The sequence below is a fragment of the Protopterus annectens genome, chromosome 12.part0, assembly GCF_019279795.1.
Source record: "Protopterus annectens isolate FY-2018-M chromosome 12.part0, PAN1.0, whole genome shotgun sequence".
In the NCBI taxonomy this organism is placed as follows: domain Eukaryota; kingdom Metazoa; phylum Chordata; order Ceratodontiformes; family Protopteridae; genus Protopterus; species Protopterus annectens.
Window position 1 is genome coordinate 568,925,768 of NC_056746.1, and position 12,781 is coordinate 568,938,548.

General features: G+C 44.6%; 1 protein-coding gene across 2 annotated transcripts in view; it reads right to left on the reverse strand.

The window, feature by feature from the left end:
• The window catches only part of CCZ1 (CCZ1 homolog, vacuolar protein trafficking and biogenesis associated), a 1,119,178-nt gene that overhangs the window by 543,720 nt on the left and 562,677 nt on the right, over positions 1–12,781 (reverse strand). The window lies entirely within an intron of this gene.

Below are 12,781 nucleotides of genomic sequence, written 5' to 3' on the forward strand. Positions count from 1 at the left end.
ATTGGAGTGTGACCATCTGGAACTTCATCTTGGCAACTGTCAGGTTTAGGGTTGACAGAACCAGGATCAGTCTCAAGTCTCCCGTCTTTTTTTGGCACTAAAAATAACCTGGAATAGATGCCTAATCTGGAGTGGTCTGGGGGGAACGGGCTGGATGACTCACTATTCTAGCAGCTTGGAAATTTCCACTGCTGCATCCTCCCTTTGCACAGGTGGAATGTCTGGAGGTGTTTGGGAGAGAGTAGCATTTGGGTGAAGGAACTGAATATCCTCTGGATATGGATTTGCAATACCCAACGATCATCTGTGATCAACTCCCAGGCCGTTGTGTGTAGCGAAAGTCGACCCCCAACAACCTCCAAAGATGAGCAGCCAGACAATCCCTCAGGGCTGCTGCGTGGGCCTATCTGGGAAAGAATCCTGAGACCACTGGTTCCTCAGATCCCCACTGCCATGAGGGTGGCATTTGTCAAATCTTCCTCTGCCTCTGGGGGAATGAGAGTCCTGAGCATCCTGGGAATAACCTGAGACTTCTAGAACCACATCTTCCTCTCCCCTCGCTGATTCCTGGAATAGGTTCATTGAGGGGTTGAGAAGCGGATTCCAACGGCAGACAGAGTCTTCCCATCTTTCTTGCTCTGGACTAGTGTGTCACATACAGTCTTTCCAAACAGAGCGGAACCATCATACAGGGGAATTCATAAAAGACACCTTAAAGGGCTCCGAAAAGGCACAAAGCCAGAGCCAGGCATGACGCCTAATGGCAACACTTGTTCCAGCTGTTCCATCAGTGCCCTAGGTAGCATGAGATAGGACTTGCATAGAGGTGCTGGAAATGGAGGTGAGGGTGGCCATCCAGGAGGAAAAGACCTCCTTTTTCTCTGCCGACATGGACCCTGGGGTAGACTAGACGACCTCCTTAACTAGGTCTCGCTGAAGCCTAATCATGTGTGCCATGTAGTTCCAGCGCACATACAGAGACTGTTGCTGAAGTGCATACCCACTTCCCAAAATGGTCCATGGTCCTCAACTCTCGGTCTGGTGGATGGACCGTGGAGCTCTCCTGTGCAAGCTTCTTCTTGGTGGCCGCCGCCACCACCATGGCATTGATAGGTGACCCCTTTGACCAGTGCAGTTTATTAGAAGGGGCACTGAGGATCTTATCAGGGCATTTGGGGATAGGCTCCACCATGTTGGACTCCTTCCACACCCAAGATAATGAGATCTATCAGAGGATCCACAGGAAGGACACCCAGGATGTAGAAGGTCCTGCGCCAAACACCTCCAGGAACACAGACTTGTCAGGGATGGGTTTTTGGGCAGACCACCCCCCAATGCTGGCGAAGGATCTCCATGATTTCTCCAAAATAGACATCGCCTGGGGTTGATTGTGGGGAACCACCCCTTCTTCTAAGTTGGTGTCATCCATGAGAGACTCCGGTGGGGAGTCTAAGTGCCTCCTTTTACACATGTGCTTTCAGGAAACCTCAGGGGAGGTCTCTGGGGAGGACTCAAAAGCTTCCTGCTGTTCCCGTAGGGAAATTTCTTGGGGTGAAGAGGTGACAGGCTGTCCCTGAGGGGGCAGGATGGCAGAATCCGAACCAGACACAGAGGGAGCCAGAACGGACTCAGAGGACGAAAGCGTCAAGGGTCTCGATGGAACCGAGAAGGCCCTCTCCACCACGTCAAAAGCAGATGGACCCCTGGAGCAGGGAGAATGACCTGGTCTGCAATCCTCTGAGTCAACAGGGAAGCCAGAGCCGAATCTACAGGTGCCAAGACTCTGAGTGGACAGCCTGTATCCGAAAAACATAGAGCTGACACCACCCCCTCGTATCCGGCACTGAAGCTACTACTCCAAGTGGAAGGCTCCGACCTGGTTGGAGCCAACCCACTCAGGGCAAGGGTCAGCCTCGAGGTACCACATACCACTGGCACCAACCCCTTGATGCCAAGGGTCCTTGGACCCAAGGACTCTGAAAATGGGGGTCAGATCAGAAAAGGAGTGATTGGTAAAGAGGCAGACTGCATGCCTCCAGTCCTGGAGGGGAAGGGGGCAGGCAAGACTCCCATCTGAATCTGTGTACAGATAAATTTCTGCATCATCCTGTCCACCTCAGCTTCAGAAAGGCTGTGGGTGGACCTGGCAGAGGAGGCCACAGACACTGGCCTAGACAGGTAGTGCAGGGAGGCTGACACAGGGGAATGGCCCCGTGGAACCTCCGGCTCCAGAGAGAAACAAGGAGAGCTGAGCTGAGGGAAGCCCGGGCTGAGTGCCGGGTGAGATTTTGCTAGGGTCTCGGCCGAGGAAGAATGGTCGGGGGGCTGCTTCCTCAACCTATCCCAGTCTCGCTGCTTGCACTTCTCCCTGGCCCCAGCCCTCTTGGGGGGAGGTTGAGTCCCAGAGATCGGGGTGGAGGAAGCAGCAGAAGCTGAGGATCCAGCTTGGACCTCCGCAGTGGGAGGGAGGCGACCCTTAAGGATCAGCTTATTCCTACTGTCGATCAATGCATGGGGGTTGAACCCCGCGCAGATCGAGCAGGAGGAATCCAAGTGAGGAACCCCTAAACAGACTATACACAGAGTGCGGCCATCAGCAGGTGAAAGCTTGTGGTCACACTCCGTGCACTTCCTAAACCCTGGCTTGGGTGTTTCAGCCATGGTAAGGAAAGCAGGGGACCCAGAAAACAAACACACCCACACAAACCCACCCAACCCACCCAGACACACAGACACAGACACACACACACACACACACAGACACATCTAAGTAGAGGGAGAGGGAATGGAAAAGGTTTTTTTTTTTTTTTTTTTTTTTTTTTTTAACTAAGAGACGATGCCAGAGCACAAAGGTAGGGGAAAGTGAAAGAATAAAAAGAGGATAGGAATGCCCAAATGAGAGGATAAAATTAGTAGAAAAATACTCACCTAAAGCCTGGAACAATGGACCACAATGCAAGTGATACGCACAACAAACAAGATCGGAGGGGAGGAGGACAGGGGCATTATGGGTAGGGGAGGAGCTTGGATCCGATGCTGGAAAATGTGGCTGAGTTGGATCCGTCCTGTATCCATGTCCCACAGTCTGAAGAGCAAATAAAAACAACTTCACATCATATATTTTGGCCTTACACGGAAACTGTAAATGTTAATTTTTATTTCCTCTTTGCTGACTGGGGCAGTCCCTCTAAGTCATTAGCCTAATTTGGGCAAGAAAATGACATCTTGCGGAGAGAACTGGGAAGTTCATCTGCCTGGATAAGAGGGTGTTGCATACCTCCTTGACCCCTTCACAATGAATCATCAGATGAAATGGAATATGTAGAAAATATTTGGTCATGGCAGGCTAGGGCTTTTTTTTTTAACTGACCTCCCTTGAAGGAAAACCAAAACAAAAAATCAGAAGAAGGTGGGACCTTTTGTGAAGGTTGGAGATGCACATAGGTCATATACTGGTTTGCGCCATGTGTGGAAGAATGAGCCTAGTAACAAACAGGATGAGGGACCCCTTGTGGGGTATGAGGATTTTTAAATGGGCTGTTTAAACCAATTTTTACTTCCTTATTTAATACAATGTGTAAATAACACTGATGATGATGATGATGATGATTTAAAATACAGTGCAAGCTGTTCTACTACAGAAAATGTCAAGGCTTAAATGTTCAATTTTTAAATAAACAGACGGTTAAGTAAGTCCACAAGGGAAATGTTTTTTTCCATGGATACAAGTCACTACAATGAGTTATCCCAATTGTATGATCAACTGGCACACTCTCATGGCTTCAATGTACAATGTTAAGAATGGTCTCTTGCTGTTTGCTGGGATACCACACAGCACACATCTGAAAGAAAAGGCAAAATACCCAAGGAAAAAATTAGACTGTCAGCAAAGTAGGTCTACTGGACTCTCACAGTCCCTTTCTAGGGGCAACTCAGGAGCAACATCTTAACTGGCATTCTCAGAGTTACACAGCATGCAAAAAGAATTGTGAATCAAAGCCAGGACTGTTAGAGACAATATACTCTTAGCCACCTGCCCAATGAATTGATTCCCTCACCCACCCAACAGCAGACATAGAAGGAAAAAAACAGCCAAACTGTTTGGCATAAAGACAAAATCTCTTCTGGAAGTGAAGACGCCTAACAAATCCTGGCAGTGAAGGAACGACCAATGAAAGTCACAACTTGCACTGGATGTAGCTGGAACTCCCCTACAAACGTGAACGGTCTGAAAAAAAATATTCCATCTGCTTGACGAGGCCATCTCTAAGTGGACTTGGTCATCTAAGTATGGGACTACATTTGCTTCCTGCAATATTTGCAATTGTATTGCTTCTGTACTTGTTACTCATTACATCTTTTTCTTGTAACTGGACTCTTACTGTATTTATACTAATTGTAACTTTTGTTTCATTACAATAAATCTTTTTTCTTTAATTATACAGCTCATAAATATCCATATGTAATAATAATAAACAGTTACCCTTCAAGTCTTAGTCGATCTTAGATTCAAGTCTTAGTCGATCTTAAGACTCAAGTCTTAGTCGATCTTAAGACTCAAGTCTTAGTCGATCTTAAGACTCCACCAACCCAATGAGACATTTTCCTTGTCATAGCACTCAATCATACACAACTATTTAATATAACTATCACGATCATATCCTACAAATATGGCATGACTTCCAATGCCAGCCTATGTCATGCCTGAGCTTCGTTTCAACATATGTGTCTGGTCTACCCATAAGAATAAACAGCAGCAGACAACAAACCTTAACACTTTTGTTCATGCCTGAGTGGAAAGCTAATTACATCTAATGTGTATTAATCCTTTAGACATATACAGCAAACTGTCATGTCTGGCCTCTGAAAAAGTATTAAATTCATCTCAATTTATTCTCTCTTATAATCAAATCATCCAGTTTAAAGCATAATTCATTTCCACCACTAGTGTCCCTTATGAATGGATTGCCAAGAGTCTTTATACAAGACACATAAACAACCTAAAATTATGACAATTTACATCAGTTCGGTATTAGCTTGACAAATGTGCATTTAATATCCCTGTCAGTTATCTTTATCACCTTGCTTTACAAATTTTCCACCTTAATGGTGCTGTATCCAGTAGTTTGGTTATGCATCAAAACCATGAGTCTTGACATTCTGGTCATATTCCTACTGAAATATATTCCTTACCTGTAAATCAATCTGTTAATTTCAAACTCAACTCACCTTTCAATATCAAAATTGCACCTTGTGCCAGCTATGTTGGTGCACAGGGACAGAACTCCAACTGCAATCCAGATTATTAGAATTTGACTAGTGGCCTGTTAGAGCTGGTGTGAAGAAGGAGCAGAACAATGAGCTGGTGTGAGAAAGGAGTGGAACAATGAGGCTTAAGCTGGCTCTGCATGTCTTGGCACAAACAATCCATCATAGAATCCATGGGGGACTGGAGATTAGACAGAGGTACTGTCTACAAAGGGGCAGAGCCATAACTATGCTCCACATGGAGGCATGGACATCAATAGCAAGGTTATTTGGATGATATGACATATGCAGGGAAGTGATGAGACTAAAGCGAAAAAAAAAATTCTGATGGTCACCTGAATTATATTTTCCATGATAATCTCTCAACCAGCGTAAGAAGGGACCAAATTACAGTGTAGAACTTGATGGTCAGCAGGAAGTTGGTGGAAAAAACAATTACACCTTTTATCTGCCCCTTTACATAATTCTTATGGGCAACACCTATAGCTACATTTACTTTTCATCTTACAAATAAAAGCAAAGACACCTTCTTTCCCAAAGGGCCCTACAAAGTTACTATCAAACATCTGTCATTTATTAGCAGGGTCTCCTTACTGAGTTCTATCTATTCTTTATAACATTTTCATTCTTCAACTGATAGGACTCAAATCTTGCATATGGCTCGGCTGCAACTTAGACTTTTGGTTCCAGCTCTAAAGATCCTCCCATTGTCCACAATGACCCAGTATTCTACAATACCTCAGATCGAGTTTGCTGCTCGAAATACAAAAGAAGACTATGTCAGGCCAATATGAAAGGAAAGCAGATAGAAAAGAATTGGGACTCAAACATGGAAGAGAGATTCCATACTTACCATCAGGTCACTCCAGGAAAAAGAATTGAAGGGGGTAGAAGGGAGGACGTTGAGGAAGAATGAAAATGGACAACACAGATGCACAGTTATGGTGAGTACATAATTTTATATCTTATGTTGCCTTTTCACTCGTACCTCAACAGATAGGACAGCGTTCCCAACTACGTGAATCTTGGGTGACCCTCATGGAAGGATATTTTGGACTACTGCAGAACCAAAAGTAGATATGTTTCTGGAGATCAAATCCAATTTGTAATGAGCAATAAAGGTATGATCACTGGACCAGGTGTCTGTCACACAAATGACATCAAATGAGGCTCTGGACCAAAACTCAAATGAAGTAGCCATTGATCTAATGGAGTGTGTTTTAGGAGGTCTAGATAGTCTAGATAACAAAATACCTGCTTGACTGTAAACAAATGATATGCAATCTGTTAGCCACTTTGCCAAAATAACTTTAGAGAGTGGTTTACCCAATTTACTTGAGGAATATGAGATGAACAATTGATCTGATTTTCTGATGTCTTTTGTGTTATGGAGATACCAATGGAGTTGTCTGTGCACATCTAAAAGATGAAGCGTGTATTCACCTTTTGTAACAGATGCTGGGGAAGAAAACAGGTAAACTAATAAACTGGTTAATATTTACCTCTGAGACTTCTTTGGGTAAAAAGGATTAGTTCATAAGGTAACAAACACTATCTTTTTGGAAAACCACATACAGGGATTTGGAGGAAAGGGCCTGAAGTTCAGACACTCATTTTGCAGCGGTAACAGCCACTAGAAAGGCAGTTTTCCAATTAAGGAACTCCAGATCAGACTTACCAGATGGCTCAAAGGAACTCTGTAGTAGAAGCATTAGATCTCAGGTGGGATTAGGGTCCTTCACTAGAGGCCTAAACAAAAAGGTGCCTTTAAGGAAAGCTTTGCACAACCTAGATGACACTAGAGAGGAAGCACAGTCTCCAATATGATAATTAGAGATAGCTGCTAACTGTAGTTTCATGGTAGAAAAACTAGCTTCTCCTTTAAAAAGTAATGCTACTAAGCCAAGGACAGCAGAAATATGAGAATTAAAAGGATCTAATTCTCTTTGAAGAGCCCAAAAGGAAATCTTTTCCATTTACTCTTGTATATTTTCACAGTAGAGGCTTTCTGGGATGATAAGGAATATCTGATGGACCGGGAAGGAGAGCATGGACTGTCTAACCATTAGTGGAATTGGAGAAACAATGCAGTCAACTTGAGGCCTGTGATGTCCAGGTGTGCTATCCCCTATGGGATGACAGAGAAGCTCTTGACTGGGGTCCAGTATACAAGGTGGAAATTGAAGATGAGACCAAAGGAAGGGGAGCCACACTTGATCAGGCCAAAAAGGGGCAATGAGGATAACCTTACTCTTCAACTGAAGTGCATTATGTAAGAATTTGGGAATTAGAGGTAAGGGAGAGGTAAGTGTCAAGGAGACCAGAGGGCCAAACGTGGACTAGGGCATCTCCCGATGACTCCCCAGAAGTGGGAAATAAGGGCAAAGAAGCTGCTGCACTTGTTGAGGGAAAAGACGAACAGACCACAGCACGACAGACACCAATGATAGAAAATCCTTTCCACCACTGATAGATTGTGAGACATCAGGGTGGATCTGCTTAGCTTGCCCACTAGCACTCTGGATTTCCCTGGGATGTACACTGCCATAAGAAAGTGGTTGGAAGAGATCACCCACTGCCAAACTCTCATTACCTCTCGACAAAGGAGATATGATCAGGTTCCTCCCTGTTTGTTGATGTATCAAGACCATAAATATGTTGTTGGTTTGGATAGCAATAGTTCCCTGGGGGAGGGTGTCCTGGAAGGCCTGCAGTGCTAGAAAGACAGCCATCATCTCCAGGACACTGACATGCAGATTGGTCTCTTCAAGGACCATTGTACCTTCTTTCCCAAGGAACATCCTGCCCCACCCCCAGCTGGGAGGCATCTATGGTCACTGTGGCAACCGTGGTTAGAAACACGAAGGGGTGTCCATGACAAACTTGATTAGGTTGGGTCCTCCAATGGAGACAGTTTTTGAAATCCAGAGTCAGGTTTATTGGTAAGAATAAAAGATGTTGCAAAACTGTCCAGTGAACAGCTAAAGTCCACTGAAGAAAGAGCGTATAGAATTGAGCCATGGGAATCAGGATTATAGCAGCCACCACAGACCCCAAAGCCTGAAGAATAAGTCTTGCTGGGGGAGAAAGATGCAAAAGAATTTGTTCCACCTGAGATCTTATGGTCTGTACTCTGCTTGAAGGAAGAAAGGCTAACTGGCTGGTAGTGTCGAGACAAGCTCCAATGAATTCCAAGGTTTGGAAAGATGGAAGAAAAAACTTGGCATAGTTGATTGTGATACCTTGATATTGACATAACTGGTGCCAGTAGTCCCTGGCTTTTTCAAGGAGATGCCTGGAAGGGGCAGTGAGGAGTCAGTCATGCAAGTAGGGAAACACTCTGAATCTGCACAGTCTCAGGTGAGCTGTCACCACTGCAATCCACTTGGTAAACACCCACGGGGGCTGTGCTGAGACCAAAGAGAAGCACTCTGAACTGACAATGTCTGGCCTCCAGTCGAAACAGCAGATATCTTCAGCAGCATCTGCTCATCTTGATGTGATCGTACACATCCTGAAGAGTGACACAGAGCATCCAATTGTCCTTTTACAGAAGTGGCAGAATGGAATGAACCATGACCATTCAAAACTTGGAGTTCTTCACAAACTGAGTGTGCTTGCTGAGATCCAAACTTTGTCTCAGGTCCCCTGATTTCTTTGGCACTAAAAGGAATCTTAAGTTCTGAATCTTCTCTGGTCTCATGGGACCTCCTAGTTGACTCTTTTGTTTAACCACTTTTGAACTTCTAAGGCTGTTAACTCTCACTGACTGCATGGAACATTGGGAAGCCATTTTCTGTAGGTCATCAGTGTTTGTAAAAATGGTATGAAGTAAACCCTGGAGATTATTTTCTGCACCCACGTGTTAGTTGTTATAGACAGCCATACTTCTTGGTGCAGAGACAAATGCCTTCTGACTGCCTCCAGATAAGGCCAGTTGGGAAACCCTTCAGGACCACTGAAAGGGTTTATCAGAGAAGAAATCTCAAAAATTCTGGTCCTGTGGGCCTCCTCTGCCATAAGGTCGGCATCTCCCATTAGAATGCCTCCCTCTGTCCCTGGGGAAAGTTTCCCCTCGTGATTCTTGGAAAGTACCTTGAGATTTATGGAACCATAGCTTTCTAACCCCTCTGATTGCTAGAAAAAGATCACCGAGAGGAAGAAAAATGCATCCCCATGGCAGATAATGTCTTTCTGTCCTGTACACTGTGGGAGAACATTTCTTTAACAGTTGGGCCAAACAAAAAAGATGTATCAAAAGCAGCACTGATGAATGAAGACTTGAAGTATTCTGCAAAATTACACAAGTGCATCCAGAAGTGTCTGCTTACAGCTATGCTTAAACCTGCCACCTGTGAGGTACCTTCAGCTGCATGAGAGATCAACCTCATGAACATGCTGGATATAGACTGGAGGAAGGCCAGTTTTGAAGAGAGTTTCTTACTTTCCTCCACAGACATGGACCCATAAATATAGCTGGACAGTTCTTTAATCAAATCTCTTTGTAAGCTAGTCAAGTATGTCAAATAATTCAGCGAACATAAACCAAATATTGCAGAGGCGTCAACTTACTTCCTGAATCTGTCCAAAATCTAGACTTCCTGTTAGAGGATGGGCAAAAGAGCTCTGCCAGTTCTTTTCCAGTGGCAGTTACTGCAATCATGGCATCTACAGAGAATCCCCTTACTCCAGTGAGGGCTGTCCTTAGGAGATGTGATAGGTTCTACTGTTTCCAGATGGTTCCATGCCCAGCAAGAGACCAGATCTATAAAAGCTCATCTGCTGGGACATAGGGGGTAACCCAGGACATAGATGGGCCAGACCCAAAAGCATCCAAGAACAGTGACTACTCCTGGGAAGGGGGATCTGAAGAACATCCACCCTTCTGTCCAAGGATCTCTACAAAGGACATGTCTTCTGGTGGAGACCTTGGGGACCCCTATCCTTCACCAAAGTCAGTGTCTTCAGTGAGAGATTCCTGAGGAAAATCTAACTGCCTCCTTTTGAATGTCCTCTTGTGGGGAACCTCTTCAGTGGGATGGTCTAGATAGGTGTTTAAAGAGAGAGGAAATTCTGGAATAGAACTGCCTGGATGTTTGAACGGGCCAGCTGTCCCTGCGGGATAAGCTGTTGAGGCTCAGAACTGGGATATGATGGAGGAAGTGGGGGCAGGATCTGAAGAAAGAAGAGTAGTCTGAATTATTGGTCAAAAGAAGGCCCTCTCCACCACCTCAAAAGCAGAAGGGCCAGGAGAATCCGTGTCTGGCTGCACCAGAGCTGAAACCGCAGGTGCAGCCAGCCTGGACCTCTGCATGGAGAGAGGAGTTAGACCAGAGCTGTCAAGGGATAGCTCCGAAAGCATAGTTGAAACCAGCACCCCCCCTGATCCAGTGTCTATCCTTTGGTGCCAAGACTTGTCCTGCTGTACGGGATTCGGCACTGAACAAGTCAGGGATGCTGTCGGAGTGGAAGACATGCCTTCATATGCGATAGACATTCTGGGGATTCTTGGATTCGAGGGCTCCAAACTCATCGGGCAGAGAAGGAAAAACAACTGTATGCAATGTAAGAGGGAGGCTCATGGATCTGACATGCGGCGAAGCTGGAATCACCGTCATCTGAATCTGAACCCTGAGAAACTCTCATCATCCTATCCACATCAGCTTCTTATAGACTCCAGGAAGACCTGAAGAAGGAAGCGGTAGACTAAGGGCATGAGAAACTCCTCTGGGTTTCCTATAGAAAGGGAGAATACAGCAGAGAACAGAGCAGAGGCGAGACTGGCTCTGGGGAAAACTGAGGTGATCGGATCCTTGGAAATTTAGCTGTCATCATAGCTGGATACAATCTTTTTGGAATTTGGGTTGGCAGCTCCAAGACTGGAGCAGGAATCGAAGAGTGAAATGGAGACTGCTTCCTGTGTCCCTGGTCTCTGAAGAAGACTTTGACATCTTGAAGGGGTTTGAGCCCCTGAAACAGAAGAAGAAGCTGCAGAAGTAGCAGACGAAGGCAGTAAATCTTTCAACATGAGTTTATTGTGCTGGTCACTCAAGGCCCTGGTATTAAAATCAGTGCAAATAGAACACAGAGTGTCAAGGTAGGCCCAGCCCTAACAGTAAAAACACTCTCTGTGGGCATCACAACTGGGAATATTATGCCCACAGGAACTGCATTTTTTGAAACCCCTGTAGGTTTTTCTGCCATTATGGTAAAAAATAGAGAAAGCATGACAGTGCAAAGTACCAAAAGATAAAAACGTATCAAGAATGGTAGCCAAAAATATCCTTTGAAAGGATAGGAAGGAAACAGAAGAAGGAAAGAGTACCAACAATAGTACGGAGAAATACCCAACTGTAGGGTAGAGAAAAAAGGGAAAAATTACAAATAAAACCTAGCACAAGAAAAGTGAAACACTAGGAGGGAGGAAGGGTGAGAAACAAGTAATTTGAGACAAGAATAAATCACTTAAACACTTAAAATCCACATAAAATGCATCCTAGAACTCAAAAGAGCAGGACCGACATCTAAGGCAATGAAGCGGCAAACAATATTGTAGGATACTTGGGCATTAAGGGTAATGGTAGGATCTCAAGAGCTGGATACAAGAGTTTAAGTAGTTGTGGCTGAGCCAGATCCAAGATCAGATCTGAGACTAATCAGTTGAGGAAGGAATGAAAACGACCAAATCAGATTATGGGTGACTGTCTAACAGCAGAAAGAGATAAGATGAACACCAGTGAGGGAACTGTAGAGGTCTGAACTCCAATATGTTCCTGGTTGAGAACTTTATAACAAAAATGGAAAGGAGCCTGACAACCTGCACTACTTTCTCTCTTAATTTTGATAAATATGGCTGGGTAAAAACCTTGATGACAGTTTTTCGTAAGACCCTGTGGACTTCAAATGCTTCTAACATTATGAAAATACTTTGGGCATAAAAGATAGGTCAGTTCTAAGGGTCACGCTGTCCCTATGGAATATAGTGAAGGGTTCTTTGCACAACAGGGCTTGTAGCTCTAAGACCCACCTGGATGAACTGATGGCCATCAGTAATGTGGTATTCCAAATGACCATCTTTAGGATAGCAGAAGCTGCTGGCTCAAAAGACTAATGTAATCTTTTCTAATACACAGTTTAAATTCCAGGTAGGGACAGGATTTCTCCTGAGGGGCCTTAGATGTAGGACCACCTTTAGGAATAGTTTAAGATGGGGATGAGAACAGATGGGGGAAGGGAACCAAATAAAATAGGCAGAGATGGTTGAAGCATGTACCTTAACACGCTAAGAAAGCCCCTGCTGAAACAATCCCCAAGGTTAACACTAGGTTTACATCTGCAAGATATCTGCAAGAGGAGAGCTAATATCTTTGCTCTTGCACCAAAGAAAAACCTTTTCCATTTGGATAAATATGATTTTCTGGTACTTGGTTTTCTTACCTCACTCAGGATTGACAACACTTCTGTAAAACAGTTTGCATTATTTGGAATCAAACACAATCCTCCAATCTGTTAG